Below are 17,918 nucleotides of genomic sequence, written 5' to 3'. Positions count from 1 at the left end.
CAACTACAAAGACTGCGCTCTAGAGCCGGCAAGCCACAACTACTGAGCCTGCGTGCCACAACTACTGAAGCCCACGTGCCTAGAAGCCCGTGCTCCGCAACAAGAGAAGCCACCAACCACAACGAGAAGCTCCCACACCGCAACAAAGAGGAGCCCCCGCTCGCCGCAACTAGAGAAAGCCCGCGCGCAGCAACCAAGATGCAATGCAACCAAAAAATTAATTAATTAATTTTTTTAAAAAATTAGAGAACGATCACTTCTCTTTCCCGCGATTGCATCTGAACTGACCATGCTTTAGGAGATTTTTTTCATGAAATATGACTCTTTAAATCAGGCCATGTTTAAGTCTTATACTTTACTTAAGCACTTGGGTGAGGGGGAAATATAAAAGATTCTCTCCAAGCAAAGCACTTCTCCACGTTTGGGGGGGGGTGGTGGATCCTTTTAAGGAAAGGGGAAAGTATTGGGAAAACAGTCCATGGTCCAACCTCCACCACTTTACGGGCTGCAGCTTCCAACCACCAGCCCAAACGGAGCCCTGGGAATGACACACCCCAGGGGTGAAAGCATGGCTGAATCTGTTCAACTATGTTTCCTAAAGAATAACCCCCAAACATGCATTACTTTGTAATAAGTCGAAGGTTATTTTTTCAAGGAGGAAAGAAACAATCCTGTTGACACAAATAGATGCAAAGAACTTAGCACCATGCCTGGAGAGAAGAATGGGCTCCACAAATGGTTGTTTTACTGTTTTGTTTTGTTTTGCTTTTTGGTTGTTTGGTTGTAAAGAACCCGCTGGGAGGGAGCCTGCTTTCTGAGTAACCGACATCCTTGATAATCTGATGCCCCTCCATGGACCCCCTGAGAACACTGCTCTGAGACCAGCTCTGTAGGCGGAAGGCTCCAGTCTCAAGAGCGCCTGACGAACCCCACTGAAGAGGGAGGCTTTCCACTGACCCCATTCTTAAACCACCACCTCGGGACACGATGAATCCCCAGGAAGATGGGCCACGTCAGAAACACACAACTCTGGCTTAATAATCCACCTCAGTTGCCTGGAGTGTTCCCTTTACGACAAGATCCCTCCAAGCCTGCTATCTCCTATTAGAGTGTTATTCTTTATTTGATTTCCAAATTGTGCTTCATGTGTCGCCTTTTACCTTGAGCCATTTTCTCCCCCCAGTGAAATCTTGGCACCCAAAGCAGTTCTCAGAACTAAATTAATTATAAAAGCATATTAATATCATCTGTATAGCAATGAAATTAATTTATTCAATAGATCCAAGAGGAAGTCATCAATTATGCCCGGTGACTATGGCATTTTGTGTGACAGCATTTACAATTCTTACAGATTTTAATATTTCGTCCAGCAAGAGTTGCCATAAATATCATGTGCTGTGCAGCCTTGATTTATGAATTAAGTGGACCTTTCAGATGCCACTAGTGTTCAAATACTATACATTTTATTCTTATCAAGTGTGTGTTCTGGTGGGGGGGGCGGCATTGTATCCTTCTATGAAAAATAAGGATCTCCATTCTCTTAGGGATGACCTCTCCCCTCAACAGAGTCTACCCTGGGACATATACAAATTTCTTAGACGTGCTTCTAACCATCCAGGTTAAATTTCCCAAGACATGTTATAAACTCAATACAATGGAAATTTAGCTGCACCCTCACGTCAGGATCTGAAAATATCTAAGGGTTGCTCAGCCTCAGTATGAGTAAGGATTCAAAGCAGCACAGTGTGGTCTTCACGTGCGCTTCTCAAAGCCCTTTTGAGGAGATCCAGCTCACTATCCCCAAAATTCTTATCAAACTCCTCCTTCCACCCCATTCTTCTAAGTCACCCACAAGACCCACAGCTAGCCAGAAATCCTCTCTCACTGTTCCCTAAAACTCCCCAAGAAAAGATAGTTGACATATATCTGGCAAATAACTTGTATCCTAGCGACATAAGAAATGCCCACAGGGGGAGTTCCCTGGCAGTCCAGTGGTTAGGACTCCGCACTTTCACTGCCTAGGGCCTGGGTTCAATCCCTGGTCGGGGAACCAAGATCCCACAAGCCATGCAGTGCGGCCAAAAAAATAAAATAATAAAAATAAATAAGTAAATAAATGCCCACAAAGGAGGAGGCCCAAATGGCCACTAGGCAGGCGAGAAGGGGCCCAGCTTTAGGAGTCCTCAGGGGTGTGCAAATTAAAACCAGTGAAATTAATACCAAACACACCCACTAGAATGACTACAGTGAAAAAGAGAGAAAATGCCAAGTATTGGCGAGGATGCAGGGCAACTGGAACTTTCACACGCTGCTGGCTGGAGTGTAAATTGGTACCATTTGGAACGCCTCTGGGCGGTATACACCAAGCTGAGCATATGCGTTCCCTATGACCCAGAAATTCCGCTCCTAGGTGAATACCCAAAAGAAATGAGTCCATATGTTCATGGAAAGTCAGGTACTAGAATATTCGTAGCAGCTCTATTCATAATAGCCCCAAATGGAAAACTACAAAATGTCCGTTAACGGGAGAATGGAATAAGGTTGCCCAATAAAATACAAGACACCCAGGGCTTCCCTGGTGGCGCAGTGATTGAGAATCCGCCTGCTGATGCAGGGGACGCGGGTTCGTGCCCCGGTCCGGGAAGATCCCACATGCCGCGGGGCGGCTAGGCCCGTGAGCCGTGGCCGCTGAGCCTGCGCGTCCGGAGCCTGTGCTCCGCGATGGGAGGGCCCACGCCAGTGAGAGGCCCGCATACCACAAAAAAAAAAAAAAAAAAAAAAAGACACCATTTCAGATAAACAACAAATAATATTTTAGCATAAGTATGTCCTACACAGTAATATTACCCAAAATGCTCTACTGCTGTGCATGGATGATGTCACAGACATAATGATGAACAAACGCCTTAAAGAATCCAAACTGGGTATTTCTATTTATATGGTATCCAAAAACAGGCAAACTCACCCCTGCTATTAGAAGTCAGGATAGTGGGGGGATTGGTAGCTCCTGGATGAGGACACAAGAGACATTTGGGGAGCCTGAATGCTCTGTTTCTTGATCTGAAACACAAGAAACAGATGTGTCCACTCTTTGATGATTCATCAAACTGTACACTGTGAGACATGCTCATATCACATTGTATAGTCAACATACTTTATAAATACATTTCTTATGCACTTCTTATTCAGGCAGAGATTATAAAAGTTTGTTGCAAGTAACCAGATCAAGATTTGTGTTTCAGAAATGATCGGTGTTCACAATACCTGCAGGGGAAAAAAAACAAACTCGAATATGAGCACTCTTTACAATTAAAAGAATATTTTTAGGGAGGGTGGGAGGGAGGGTGACAAAAGAGGGAAGAGTTATGGGAACATATGTATATGTATAACTGATTCACTTTGTTGTAAAGGAGAAACTAACCCACTATTGTAAAACAGTTATACTCAAATAAAGATGTTAAACATAAAAAAAAAAAAAAAAAAAAAAAGAATATTTTTATCATTCTTTTATTTGTTTGGCTCTGTCACAAATTAAAGTGCTTGGAATGCTGTAAAAAAAATGCTCACAGCAAAAAGTATTTATTGTTTATCCAAGGGTCAAATTTAACAGAGTATTCTGTCTTTTATCGGACAGCCTTATTCCATTCTCCTACTAATGGATATTGTGGCCATCGACACATATAATACATTTATTTTATAGGTCAATAAAAGTTATTTTAAAAACTTCACAGAACACTGTGATCAATATGGATCCTCCCATTTTTTCCCCTAAGAATGGAGGAGGGAAATGTCAGTGGGCAAAGTTGGAATTTTTAGTGGGCTGGGAGGGGGTCAGAGTAGAAAACAGGACTGCAAATCCTCACGTGGTAATAATTTTTGTAACACAGAACATTAATCTTTTAAAGACCAGAGATACGACCCCTATTTCCATCCTGTTAGGATTTAAATTCAAGTTGCCTACTAGGTACCTTCAAACTTCATCTGTTTTTGTAGAAGGAGGACAGGTGGTGATCAGTCAAGCACATTATTTGTGTCCCTACCCACCTCCCCCCACAATAACAGACCCCTGGCCTCTGAACTGTCATTAAGGAAATGGTGAGGACCCCCCACAAGGTTGAGAGGGACATTGAGAAGCGCAGCTCCTTGTTAGATGTACCCGTTCAAGTGGAGACAAAACACAAAGCTGAGAGAGAGGAGTGAAAAGTCAACTGAGACACTAGATCCAGTCCCAAAAGACAGCCCAGGAAAGGCAGTAGAGGGCAGTGGTTAGACTCAGCTCCAACGTTCCTGACCACGGGCCCTTGAACACATCACCAACCATCTGAGCCTTGGTTTTTTCATCTGAAAAGGGGGGATAATGATAGTACCTACCTCACTGGGTTGTCGTAAGAATTGGGTGAGATGATGGGTGGCAGATTATATTATCCTAAAGTGACCACAATGCGTTTCCTGCTCCATATGCTCCTCTAAAACTTGCCACTCCCCCATCAAGATGGAGTCTAATTCCCTTCTCTTGAATCTGGGGGGAGCAGAGAGCTTGTGACTGGCCTGTGACCAATAGAAGGTAGCAGAAGTGATGCTGAGTAAATTCTGAGGCAAGGTCAGACAAAACAGTTCCCTTCCCCTTTGTTAGCCGGTATACTCCCCCTTGGAATCCTGGGCCTCCATTAAAGCCCAGCTACCTGGAAGCCACCATGCTGTGGGGAAGCTCAGGCCATGTGGGGAGGCCACACGTGGCTGCTCCAATGGACAACCCCCGCTGAGATGCCAGCTAACAGATGATATCAACTACCAGAAGTGAGTGAAGACACCTCCAGATGATTCCAGCCCCCATCTTTTAATACTCCAGATCATTAGCCCTTGAGTCTTTCGAGTTGAGGCCCCAGATATCAGAGAGCAGAGACCTCTCATTTCTGCCATACCCTGTCCAAATCCCTAACTCACATCCATAAGCAAGATAAAATGGTTGTTTTAAGCATTTAAGTTTGAGGCGGTTTGTTATAAGCAATAGTAACTAAAACATAATGTCTTGTTAGCTCTTGCTGCATAACAAAACACTCCAAATTCAGTGGTTTAAAACAACACACATGGGGCTTCTCTGGTGGCACAGTGGTTAAGAATCCGCCTGCCAATGCAGGGGACACGGGTTCCAGCCCTGGTCCAGGAAGATCCCACATGCCGCGGAGCAACAAAGCCATGTGCAGGAGATGGAAGCAACCTAGGTGTCCATCATCGGATGAATGAATAAAGAAGATGTGGCACATATATACAATGGAATATTACTCAGCCATAAAAAGAAACGAAATTGAGTTATTTGTAGTGAGGTGGATGGAACTAGAGTCTGTCATACAGAGTGAAGTCAGTCAGAAAGAGAAAGACAAATACCATATGCTAACACATATATATGGAATCTAAGAAAAAAAAAGTCATGAAGAACCTAGGGGTAAGACAGGAATAAAGACACAGACCTACTAGAGAATGGACTTGAGGATATGGGGAGGAGGGAGGGTAAGCTGTGACAAAGTGAGAGAGTGGCATGGACATATATATACACTACCAAACGTAAAACAGATAGCTAGTGGGAAGCAGCCACATAGCACAGGGAGATCAGCTCGGTGCTTTGTGACCACCTAGAGGGGTGGGATAGGGAGGGTGGAAGGGAGGGACACGCAAGAGGGAAGAGATATGGGAACATATGTAGTATAACTGATTCACTTTGTTATAAAGCAGAAACTAACACATCATTGTGAAGCAATTATACTCCAATAAAGATGTTAAAACAACAACAACAAAGTCCGTGTGCCACAGCTACCAAGCCTGCGCTCTAGAGCCAGCGAGCCACAACTACTGAGCCCGCGTGCCACAACTACTGAAGCCTGCATGCCTAGAGCCCGTGTTCTGCAACAAGTCAATGCAATGAGAAGCCCACACACTGCAACGAAGAGTAGCCCCCGCTCACCGCAACTAGAGGAAGCCCGCATGCAGCAATGAAGACCCAATGCAGCCAAAAATAAATAAAAATTTTTAATTAAAAAATAAACCCACATTTATTTAGCCCACAATTCTGTGGGTCAGTGGGCGGTTCTAGTGCTTTGGGCAGTATCAGCCAACCTCTCCTGGGCTCACTCATGTGTCTGTGCTCAGATTGCGGTCGGCTGGTGGCTGAGGATCTAAAATGCCTCACCTACATGTCTGGCAGTTGGCTGAATGTCAACCAGGCAGCAGTTATAACTGGGCCATAGGACTCTCATCATCCAGGAGGCTGGCCTATGCTTCACAAGGAGGCAAGGTTCCAGGAGCAGCAAGAGAGGACCAGCCCACTGTGTAGGCTCCTCAAGTTTCTACCTGCAGCACATGTGCAGATGTTACATTGGCCAAAGCAAGTTCATGGCCAAGTTTAGAGTAAGAATGAAAGGCTCCCCACTAAAATCTTGAACAAGACAAGGATGCCCACTCTCACCACTTCTCTTCAACATAGTATTGGAAGTCCTAGCCTCAGCAATCAGACAGGAAAGAGAAATAAAAGGTATCCAAACCGGAAGGGAAGAGGTAAAATTGTCACTATATGCAGATGACAGGATACTACGTATAGAAAACCCTAAGGACTCCACACAAAAGCTACTAGATCTAATAAATGAATTCAGCAAAGTAGTAGGATACAAGATTAACATTCAGAAATCGGTTGCATCCTTTACACTAACAATGAAATATCAGAAAAGGAATGTAAAAACAATACCTTTTAAAATCGCACCAAAAAAAAAATTTTTTTAATACCTAGGAATAAACCTGACCAAGGAAGTGAAAGGCTTATACACTGAGAATTATAAAACGTTAATAAAGGAAATAAAAGAGGATTCAAAGAAATGGAAAAATATCCCATGCTCTTGGACTGGAAGAATTAACCTTGTTAAAATGGCAATACTACCCAATCAATCTACAGATTTAATGTGATCCCTATCAAATTACTCATGACATTTTTCACAGAACTAGAATAAATAATTCAAAAATTTACATGGAACCATAAAAGACCCAGAAGTGCTAGAGCAAGCCTGAGAAAAAACAAACAAAGCAGGAGGCATAAATCTCCCAGACTTCAGACAATACTACAAAGCTACAGAAATCAAAACAGTGGTGTGTCTCCTTCCTGACTGTCCTCTGTGGTTTGTCTGTGAGAAACGCTGATAGCAATATGTCTTCAGGAAATGCCAAAATTGGGCACCATGCCCCCCAGTTCAAAGCAACTGCTGTAATGCCAGATGGTCAGTTCAAAGATATCAGCCTATCTGACTACAAAGGAAAATATGTTGTGTTCTTCTTTTATCCTCTTGACTTCACCTTTGTGTGCCCCAGAGAGATCACTGATTTCAGTGATAGGGCAGAAGAATTTAAGAAACTCAACTTCCAAGTGGTTGGTGCTTCTGTGGATTCTCACTTCTGTCACCTGGCATGGATCAACACACCCAAGAAACAAAGAGGACTGGGACCAACGAAAATTCCCTTGATATCAGACCCCAAGCGTACATTGCTTCGAACTACGGGGTCTTTTTTTAAAAATAAATTTATTTATTTATTTGTGTATGGCTGTGTTGGGTCTTCATTGCTGTGCGTGGGCTTTATCTAGTTGTGGTGAATGGGGCTTTATCTTTGTTGCGGTGCGTGGGCTTCTCATTGTCGTGGCTTCTCTTGTTGTGAGTACGGGCTCTAGGCACGCAGGCTTCAGCAGTTGTGGCACGTGGGCTCAGTAGTTGTGGCCTGTGGGCTCTAGAGCTCAGGCTCAGTAGTTGTGGCACACAGGCTTAGTTGCTCCACGGCATGTGGGATCTTCCCAGGCTAGGGCTCGAACCCGTGTCCCTTGCTTTGGCAGGCGTATTCTTAACCACTGCGCCACCAGGGAAGCCCAGACTATGGGGTCTTAAAGGCCGATGAAGGCATCTCATTCAGGGGCCTTTTTATTATTGATGATAAAGGTATCCTTCAACAGATCACCATAAATGACCTTCCTGTTGGCCGTTCTGTGGATGAGACCCTGAGACTAGTTCAGGCCTTCCAGTTTACTGACAAACATGGGGAAGTGTGCCCAGCTGGCTGGAAGCCTGGCAGTGATACCATCAAGTCTGATGTCCAGAAGAGCCAAGATTACTTCTCTAAGCAGAAGTGAGCACTGGGCCATTTTAGGGCCAGGCTGCAGTAGGTGGCTATGAGAGCAAAACCTCTTTTGTACTATTGTCATGCTTAAAACACAAGACCTTGCACTCAGCCAAGATGTGGTGTGGGACTGGACAGGCCTTTCCTGCAGGGGTTGGGGAAGCCAGCCTTTCTTCCTCTGGAGGGAATGGCCTGGGCTGCATTATGGGGCAAGCAAACTGATGTGTACAGTAGTAGGGTATCACTTTTGGTCTTTTGTAGTTTTATTAAACTTGAGCTGAGACCTTAAAAAAAAATCAAAACATTGTGGTATTGGTACAAAAATAGGCATACAGATCAATGGAACAGAACAGAGAGCCCAAAAATAAACCCACACACCTACAGTCAGTTAATCTTCAACAAAGGAGGCAAGAATATAAAATGGAAAAAAGACAGTCTCTTTACAAGTGGTGCTGGGAAAGTTGGACAGCTGCATGTAAATCAATGAAGTTAGAACACACCCTCACACCATGCACAAAAATAAACTCAAAATGGCCTAAAGACTTAAACATAAGACATAAAACTCCTAGAAGAGAGCACAGGCAAAACATTCTCTGACATAAATCGTACCAATGTTTTCTTAGGTCAGTCTCCCAAGGCAATAGAAATAAAAACAAAAATAAACAAATGGGACCTAATCAAACTTACAAGCTTTTTCACAGCAAAGGAAACCATAAAAAAAAGGAAAAGACAACCTACGGAATGGGAGAAAATATTTGCAAATGACGTGACAGACAAGGGCTTAATCTCCAAAATATACAAATAGCTCATACAACTCAACAACAAAAAAAAACAAACAACCCAATCGAAAAATGGGCAGAAGACCTTAATAAACATTTCTCCACAGAAGACAAACAGATGGCCAGTAGGCATAGAAACAGATGCTCAACATCACTAATTATTAGAGAAATGCAAATCAAAACTACAAGGTACCACGTCCCACCAGTCAGAATGGCCATCATTAAAAAGTCTACAAATAATGAATGCTGGAGCGGGTATAGAGAAAAGGGAACCCTCCTACACTGTTGGTGGGAATGTTAAGTTGGTACAGCCACTATGGAAAACAGTATGGAGGTTCTTCAGAAAACTAAAAATAGAATTACCATATGATCCAGCAATCCCACTCCTGGGAATATACCCAGAGAAAATTGTAATTCCAAAAGATACATGCACCCTTATGTTCACAGCAGCACTGTTCACAATAGCCAAAACATAGAAACAACCTAAATGTCCATTGACAGATGAATGGATAAAGAAGATGTGGTACATATACACAATGGAATACTACTCAGCCATAAAAAAGTATGAAATAATGCCATTTGCAGCAACATGGATGGGCCTAGAGATTATCGTACTAAGTGAAGTAAGTCAGAAAGAGAAAGACAAATACCATACGATATCACTTATATGTGGAATCTAAAATAGGACACAAATGGACTTATCTACAAAACAGAAACAGACTCATAGACATAGAGAATAGACTTGTGGTTGCCAAGGGGGAGGGGAGGAGGGAGAGGGATGGAGTGGGAGTTTGGGGTTGGTAGATGCAAACTAGTATATATAGGATGGATAAACAACACGGTCCTAATGTAGAGCACAGGGAACTATACTCAATATCCTGTGATAAACCATCATGGAAAAGAATACGAAAAAGAATGTCTATATGTGTATAACTGAGTCACTTTGCTGTACAGCAGAGACTGGCACAAGTTTGTAAATCAACTATTCTTCAATAAAAAAATAAAAAAACAAAAATATAAAATAATGCAGTAACTTAAAAAAAAAAAAAAAAAAAGAATGAGAGAGCTCCCAAAGTAACACGGCAAGGAGGTGTGAATCTGAGGAGGGAAAGAACCATGGCCATTTTTGTTTGTTTGTTTGTTTGTTTTTGGTGGTACGCGGGCCTCTCACTGTTGTGGCCTCTCCCGTTGCGGAGCACAGGCTCCGGACGCACAGGCTCAGCGGCCACGGCTCACGGGCCCAGCCGCTCCGCGGCACGTGGGATCTTCCCGGACCGGGGCACGAACCCGCGTCCCCTGCATCGGCAGGCGGACTCTCAACCACTGCGCCACCAGGGAAGCCCATCCATGGCCATTTTTTGTGGTCTGCCACGTTCTGACACAGAGACAACCTCTAGCACGCGTTGGCTGTCCATGTGACATAAAAGACACACAGTTCGTGCTGCTCTGCACTCCCTGGACGTAAGCTCAACGTACCTAGAACACAGGGTGTCTGAGAGCGGTGGCTGGGGATGAGGTGGGAGAGACAGGCAAGGAGCTAGGTTCAAAAGGCATCCACCCCTGACTCCTCAGGGACAGACACAGTGGCAGAAGGGCAAGAGTTTGGGAGTCAGACACACCCAGGTTTAATTCCAGCCCTGCCACGAGCCCCTGGGAGGCCTCTTGCTAACCACTAAGGTCCCCATCTTTCCTAAGGGCTAAAAGCATCTACCTGTCAGTGCTGCAGGGAGGATGAGATGAGGCAGGTGCCTGGCGTGGAGCATCATGGTGCCGCCGGAAGAGTTGCAGCTTGGCTGTCATCAGGCCCCAGGAAGCTGGCTGAGGTCTCTTCGTACCCACTGAGTGACGGCGGCTGCAAAGACAGAGCCAGCTGAAAAAGCTCCCCAGCCAAAGCCTTCTCAGATGCTTGTTCCCCGAACTCCCGGTTATTATGCTACAAAAGACTGGTACAGCTGCTCACCAAGAAGTAATTGGTGCCATGCTTGTCTGAGGGTCAACCTGTGCAAATTGCCATCGCTCAGATTCCCGCACCAGCAGGTCCATAAAGTTGCGCTTACGTACGCATTTCTCAAAGGCTCCTGCTGGGCGGCGCTGCTAGGGTAACTAGACGTTCCGCAGCAGGCCAGAGCCCGGGCGTGGGCCCAGCTTGCAGGTTAGACATGCAAGGAGGAACGATGCACTTTCCAGGGGCCGCAGCCCAGACTGGCCTAACCATTGCCAGGCCAGTTGGTTCACCCTCCCGGACAAAGAGAGAGGGAGAGGTGAAGGCATTCCTGGCAGAAAGAGTGACATGTGAAGACACACGGAGTTGCACATGGGCCTGGGACCCCACAAAGGTGCAACATTCCACGAATGAAGTGGGAACGTTAAAATTCGTCTCGTAGACACTAAGGGGTCAAGGGAATTTTTTAAGCATCAGTGTGATGACCAGACATGCAGAAGGGTTTCAGGACCATCCTCCTGGAGATGGGGGAGGAAGGAGAGACTGGACACGGGTGACCAGTTCAGAGATTTCCATCGCCCAGGGGAGAGCTGCTGGGGGGAAGGAGAGGATGGAACAGACTCAGGGAACGTTTCCGGGTTGGCACCAGCAGGCCATGTGACCGAGTGGACGTGGGCGTGGGGGAGGATGGAGGGTTGGGTTGACTTCCTGTTCGGGCAGATGGGGGCTGTTGCCCCAGCCAGAGGGCACAGGGGGAGGAAGCCGGTGTCAGTCTGAAACGGTTCTTTCAGTCTGCGAGGCTTGTCCATCACCTCTCCCGCCCTACGCTCGCTGGGAGGACAGGCAGACTCCACTTCCCAGCTCTCCAGCTGAGGCTGTGGGGAATGGCCAGCGTCCCCACCGGAATGCTGGAAAGGAAGTCCCCGTGGCTGCTGATGAACAAGGAGGCCCCGGGCAACAGGGTCAGGGGACCACGACGGAGCCCTGCCGGGGGCACACCCGACGCTGACGGCTCGCTGTGCCGGAGGAGCCCCTGCACCCACTAAAGGTGCCCGTGTCCCCTGGCTTTTGACCCTCCAGGCCTAAGCCCCTGGCACAGCAGACACCTCCAAGTCCTGCCATGTCCCTCCTGCTGTAACCCAAGCCGGTCCCAGGCCCAGACCTCCAGGCCACGCACACCCTTCCACACCCCATCCCCACAGGTGAGCAGGACGCAGAGCTGTGAGAGAGGTTATTTTTGAAACCCATTTGCAAGGTAGATTTCTCATAAATGCCACAAAGCAAAGCAAATCCTATAGATGATTTTTCAAGGCAATGCAAGAACTATAGAAGTTCTCTGAGTACGTGTGTTCACGGCATCACTTTGCTTTTAGCTCATGGTCCTGCACATTCAAAACCATCATCCGCTCCAGGAAGCATCCGCCTGGTACCCATGGGACCGGAGACGTGGGGGTGGGGCTGTCACAGGCATTCTGGGGGGCCCTCTGGTACCCCTGGCAGTGACAGGCTCCAGACCCTTCAAAGAGAAGGGCAGAGTTCGGGGGCTGATTCTCAGCATGGGAAGGGCCATTGTCCACCTTGGGGTCAACAAACTGGGACCGTCTCACCCAATAGCCCGCTGTTCCTTCCCTGGGCTCCCCACCTCCACGAAAGGCGCCTCCCCCGACATCCAGGGCACAGCCTGCGCAAAGGGAGGGAGGCTTCCTCGCGCCACTGCTCCCCTCCACCACAGCCCCTCTCTGTCTCAGGTTCTGGGATTCCACCCTCTTGAACTTCTCCCCTCCACCCCCCAGCTTCCTCCTCGTCTCTCACATCTAACATCTCCTGCTCCAGGCATCCCTGCACGGGCGGCTGGAGGGGCCTGCCTGAAGCCCAGTGCATCTGTCATGCTCTCCCTGATTCGCCTTCTGTGGCTCCCACTGCCTCCAAAACCAAGTCCACACTCTTCAGTCTTGCCCGGCCCGGCCCCACCACTCACGCCCCCAGGTCCTCGGACACTTCGCATGGACTTCGGCTCTCAGGTCTTTGCTCAGAGTGGGGTCCCTTCCCAAGTGGCCCATCTTCCCCTTTACCACCTCTGAAACGTCCTCTTCCTGGACACGTCCTCCCTGAATTCTTCTCTGATCCCGAGGAGTCCTCCCCGCCTCTGGCTCCCCCGTATCCTTGCCTGTGCTCTGAAGGTGCTCACCCACCTTGTGTTTCGGCCTTTATGTTTGCCATCTCCTATCCTGTGAACTCCAGAGGGAAGGGAGGCCTTTGGTCTTTACCTCTGAAGCCCCCTTGATTAGTTGAGGCAATGCTAGCTGCTATCACAGATAAGCCCAGAATCTTGGTGACCTAACAAAGGAACAATTAACGTCTCACTCCCTCACATCCAATGTCGATGTTCCTGGCCCGGTGGCCTTCCACAGGCTCCTTCAGGGACCCGGGCTCCATCTACCCTCAGAGTCCTCTCTCTAGAGATAGCACATCCGGTTTGAGGGGTTTGTTCTTACTGAGGTGAAAATACACAAAATAAAATGTACCCTCTTAAGCCATTTTCAAGTGCACGGTCTGGGGCGGGTAGCTGTATGCACACTGTCACACTGTAGTTCTCGAAAACTTCTTCACCGTGCAAAACTAACAGTGCCCATCAAAAGACTCCCCGCCCAGTTCTGGATCAGGTGGTTTGTTTTTCTGATATTGAGCTGCATGAGCTGCTTGTAAATTCTGGAAATTAATCCTTTGTCAGTTGCTTCATTTGCAAATATTTTCTCCCATTCTGAGGGTTGTGTTTTCGTCTTGTTTATGGTTTCCTTTGCTGTGCAAAAGCTTGTAAGTTTCATTAGGTCCCATTTGTTTATTTTTGTTTTTATTTCCATTTCTCTAGGAGGTGGGTCAAAAAGGATCTTGCTGTGATTTATGTGATAAGAGTGCTCTTCCTATGTTTTCCTCTAAGAGTTTTATACTGTCTGGCCTTACATTTAGGTCTTTAATCCATTTCTCCAAAGAAGACATACAGATTGCCAACAGACACATGAAAGGATGCTCAACGTCATTAATCATTAGAGAAATGCAAATCAAAACTACAATGAGATGTCATCTCACACCGGTCAGAATGGCCATCATCAAAAAATCTAGGAACAATTAATGCTGGAGAGGGTGTGGAGAAAAGGGAACCCTCTTGCACTGCTGGTGGGAATGTGAGGATATGGGGAGGGGGAAGGGTAAGCTGTGACGAAGTGAGAGAGTGGCATGGACATATACACACCACCAAACGTAAAATTGATAGCTAGAGGGAAGCAGCCGCAGAGCCCAGGGAGATCAGCTCGGTGCTTTGTGACCACCTAGAGGGGTGGGATACGGAGGGTGGGAGGGAGGGAGACACAAGAGGGAGGAGATATGGGAACATATGTATATGTATAGCTGACTCACTTTGTTATAAAGCAGAAACTAACACACCATTGTGAAGCAATTTTACTCCAATAAAGATGTTAAAAAAAACAAAAAAAGACTCCCTTCCCCGCCCCCAGCACGCCCATCTGTTAACCCCATGGACGCGTGTCACTTCCACTCACATTCTGTTAGCACGAGCTCACTACGTGGCCACACCCTGTGGGGCTGCAGCCTGGGGGGGGGGGTGGGGAGCAGGTTCCCTTAACTGGGCTGCCCTGCGGGAAGGGGGCCCAGCCTTGCACACAGGTGAAGACAAGACAGGTGTGTGCTGTACTGAGTGTACACAGAGGGTGGAGGAAAGAGAGGCTTCGGGGAGGGAAGGAGGGCGATGGTTCCTGCTAACATCTCTGGGCACCTACTGCATGTAAAGTGCAGAGCTGGGTGTGGTCACACACATGAGAGCCACACAGTGCTGGGGAAAGAGCCAGACAGACTCGGTCCAGATTCCTGGTCTCTGGGCTCGGGGAGCTAATGAACTCGATGATCGCATGAGATGCGATGTGATATGCAAAGGCCCTGGCACACAGGAGGCACTGTTATTATTTACCTTACACAATCCTGCAACGGGGAAACCCAGTCTCAGGTCACCTGGGCCACTTGCCCAGTTAATAAGCGGAGGGGCCAGATCTGCACTCACACCAAGACTGCATCCAGCTCCCCAAGGCGTCCCTGAGATGCCCTCTGACCTCCCAGCTCCGGCCTAAAGAAGATCAGAGAGCCGGTGCCCTGCTCACACCTCATGACCTCCCTCCCCTGACCTCTTGCCGGTAAAGCCCTGTGGTATCTGCCAGATGATGCCAACTCCCTCCACATCCTTTTAAAGGAGCTCCGCCTAAACAGTTCTCAATACAAATACTGCAGAGCCTGGGCTGAGATCTGCTCCTGGTCTCCTTGCCCAGCCTCCTTTCACCCAGTCCTGCCTGCCGAGAGAGTCCACTGCTGACTCCATCCAAGATTTATTGCCAGTGGCCCCTCCACGTATACAGTCTCCCAGCGCCCAACCTGCAGACGCAGCCCTGTCACCTCCCCTGTCAAATCCTCCCTCTTCGGGCTGGTGCAGCAGACAGGCTCACGGAGGAGCACCGAGAAGCGCCGTAGCAAAAGAAAGCAAATCTGAGCTCGCACTGCCAAAGGCCAGCCACACGCCTGGCCACGGAAGTGCCCTGGGGAGATGCATGGGCTGCACGGCTGACGGGAACAGGACCCTCTGAGCTGACCCAGCAGGAAGCCCAGCATCAGCAGGCATCACCAAGTCCCCGTCCTTCCTGCTGGCAGCTCCCTAATGCTGTAGATGGTCAAACAGACATTGACACCTCCTCCCCCCGCCTGGCACGCGGCAGGCCTTAAGCTCCAGAGAGATGCGGAAGAGGGCAAAAATGTAAAAACCACTCCTTCCTGCTTGGAAAAGGACCTGCGTTCATGAGAACCTTCTTACCTCCCTGGCACAAGGCCGCTCATCACGGAGAAATGTTCATTTGTGGTCAGTTTCTGGTACTCCCGGAGCTGGCTTTCAGGTTTGGGGGGCCGCGCGCGTCGAGAAGGCGCCTGCCCACCCCTCTGCTTCCCGGGCCACGTCTGCGCTGTTTGATCCTCAGCCAGCGCGGCTGCGAGGCTGGCAGGAGCCGTGGGCAGGACGCCTGCCACGCTCGCACCCCCTCCCGGGCCGTGTGCAGCTTGTGACTGTTTGACGCGTCGCCCTCTCTCATCTGCACTGAGGTGCTCAGCCGAGTGTCAGGAGGGAAGTAACCCCGTTGCTCTTCCTCTGCACCCAAGTGGCTGGCAGGCGGGGCCAGCCACTGAGAGGCCCCTGCCCCAGCCGCACCCACGTGCATGCCCGGCTGGAATCGCCCCTCTCCCTCTGCTGTGCTGGAATTAAGGCAGGACAGCTGTCATCTCTGGGTCCTCAAATGGAAACCCCAGAAACCCGCCTTCATCCCTCTAAACGTGCCGTGGGTTTTCCAGGCTCTGCAAGACCGGGCCCTGCCCAGAGGCTGCAGATGCTCGGGCCGAGGCGGCCTCCAGGACACACCAGGGATTTCAGTCCCAGAGTCAGGGGCCCCCTTGGTCCCGTGTTCTGATGCCCCAAGCCCCACAGCAGAGCCTCCCCCAGGCCCGAGGCCATGGGCACCAGGAGGGAGACTGTAGCAGCCAGGACCATGGAGAGAGGAGGGACAGAATTCCATCACCTGGGCTGGGGACGAGGGCCAGGACCCAAAGCACAGCAAGACACCGGGCTCCTCGCTGCCCGCCGAGAGCCTCGCCTACGCTCCCCTGCCTCTAGGCCTGGCAGAAGCCGCTCCCGCTACCTCGTACACCCCTCCCCTCCTACTTCACATTGCTCTTTGCCATAGGCCTTTCAGGTCTCAGCCTGGGTATCACTTCTTCCAGGCAGCCCTCTCTGACCACCGCCAGACAGGGACAGATGCCCCTCCCTTCTCTCTCTCAGCTCCTTGCATTTCGCGCCCCCCATGCTGCCCCTGTCACTCTGGGAGGGAAAAGCCTGTTGGTTTTTGTTTCCCTCTCCAGGCTTCGAACTCCACAGGGCCAGTCAAGGATGTGGTCGGCCTGTCACAGCCCCTGACATGCCACCTTCCTGACTATCTGCTGCCTGGGAGAAAAGACAAAAAGAATAAAGTGAATGAATGAATGTTGGGCTCATCGATCCTTCCTAAGAACCGGTGTCGCCCAAAACTCCAGATCACGTTGCTCCAGAGGTGAGCCCGAAACACCTGAGTGGTGGCAGGTGTTTAGTGGCAGGTCTCAGAAGATCTGAGAGCAGATCTTCCCTCCTGCCCCAGCTGCCCTGGCAGTGGGTGGGGCCCGGCCTCAGCCTGACTCCTGGGCTTCCAGACCTTCCAGACCAGTGCCCCACAGTACTGGAGCCTTCCACGACCGCTGGCCCCACTGAAGCTGGCCCTTGCTCTGGCCCGGTCTCTCCTCCGGCAGGAGTTGGCTATGTGCCTGGTGCCCGGACAGGCCGGCCCTGCTGCCCGCCAGGCCTTATTCATTTATTCCTTCATTCACTCACTCACTCATCATTTAAACCAGTTTGAGCTGGCTTTTTGGGTTCTTGAAATGAAAAGTCTTAACTGATTCTGCCTGAATCAGCCTTCAATGGAGTCAGCCTTCACTCTGTGTGGACCCCCAGCTCTGGACTCATTCTCACACTTGGGTTGGATCCCAAACAGAAGCCCCGGCGGGTACCAGGTCTCCGCTTGCAGATGAGGCTCAGATGATGCCGGGGTCACGCACTGGTGGGGAGCGGGTCTGCAGCCTGTGAGGCCTCGGCTGGAGCAGGCACAGTCCTTCCATTCCCACCACTGACGGCTGGGCTCCCCTCTCAGAGTGCAGTTGAGGCCCTCTCCCCCTTACGTCATGAGTCCTCTCACCACTGACCCCTCCCCTCCACCACGGAGGGCTCGTTCCCACTCGTGGATACAGCTCATCACTGTTCCGCATCCACCACACCCAAAGACAGCGGCCCAGGCCTGCCAGCAAGGATGACTCCATAGAGCCCAGGGCCCCTTGGGGGCTCTCTGACTTTGCCCAGATGGAATCCACAGATTCCAAAACTACTAAGTCAAGTCTGCTGAAAGACTATTGGAAATGGTTCAATT

General features: G+C 49.1%; 1 pseudogene; it reads right to left on the bottom strand.

The window, feature by feature from the left end:
• Window positions 1–16,145, bottom strand: part of LOC131750487 (elongation factor 1-alpha 1-like) — a 73,696-nt pseudogene extending 57,551 nt beyond the window's left edge.
• Window positions 16,146–17,918: the final 1,773 nt, after the last annotated feature.

Source organism: Kogia breviceps, chromosome 2 (assembly GCF_026419965.1).
Source record: "Kogia breviceps isolate mKogBre1 chromosome 2, mKogBre1 haplotype 1, whole genome shotgun sequence".
NCBI lineage: Eukaryota > Metazoa > Chordata > Mammalia > Artiodactyla > Physeteridae > Kogia > Kogia breviceps.
Note: the sequence above shows the minus strand (reverse complement) of the source record. Positions and strands in the feature narration are given on the sequence as shown.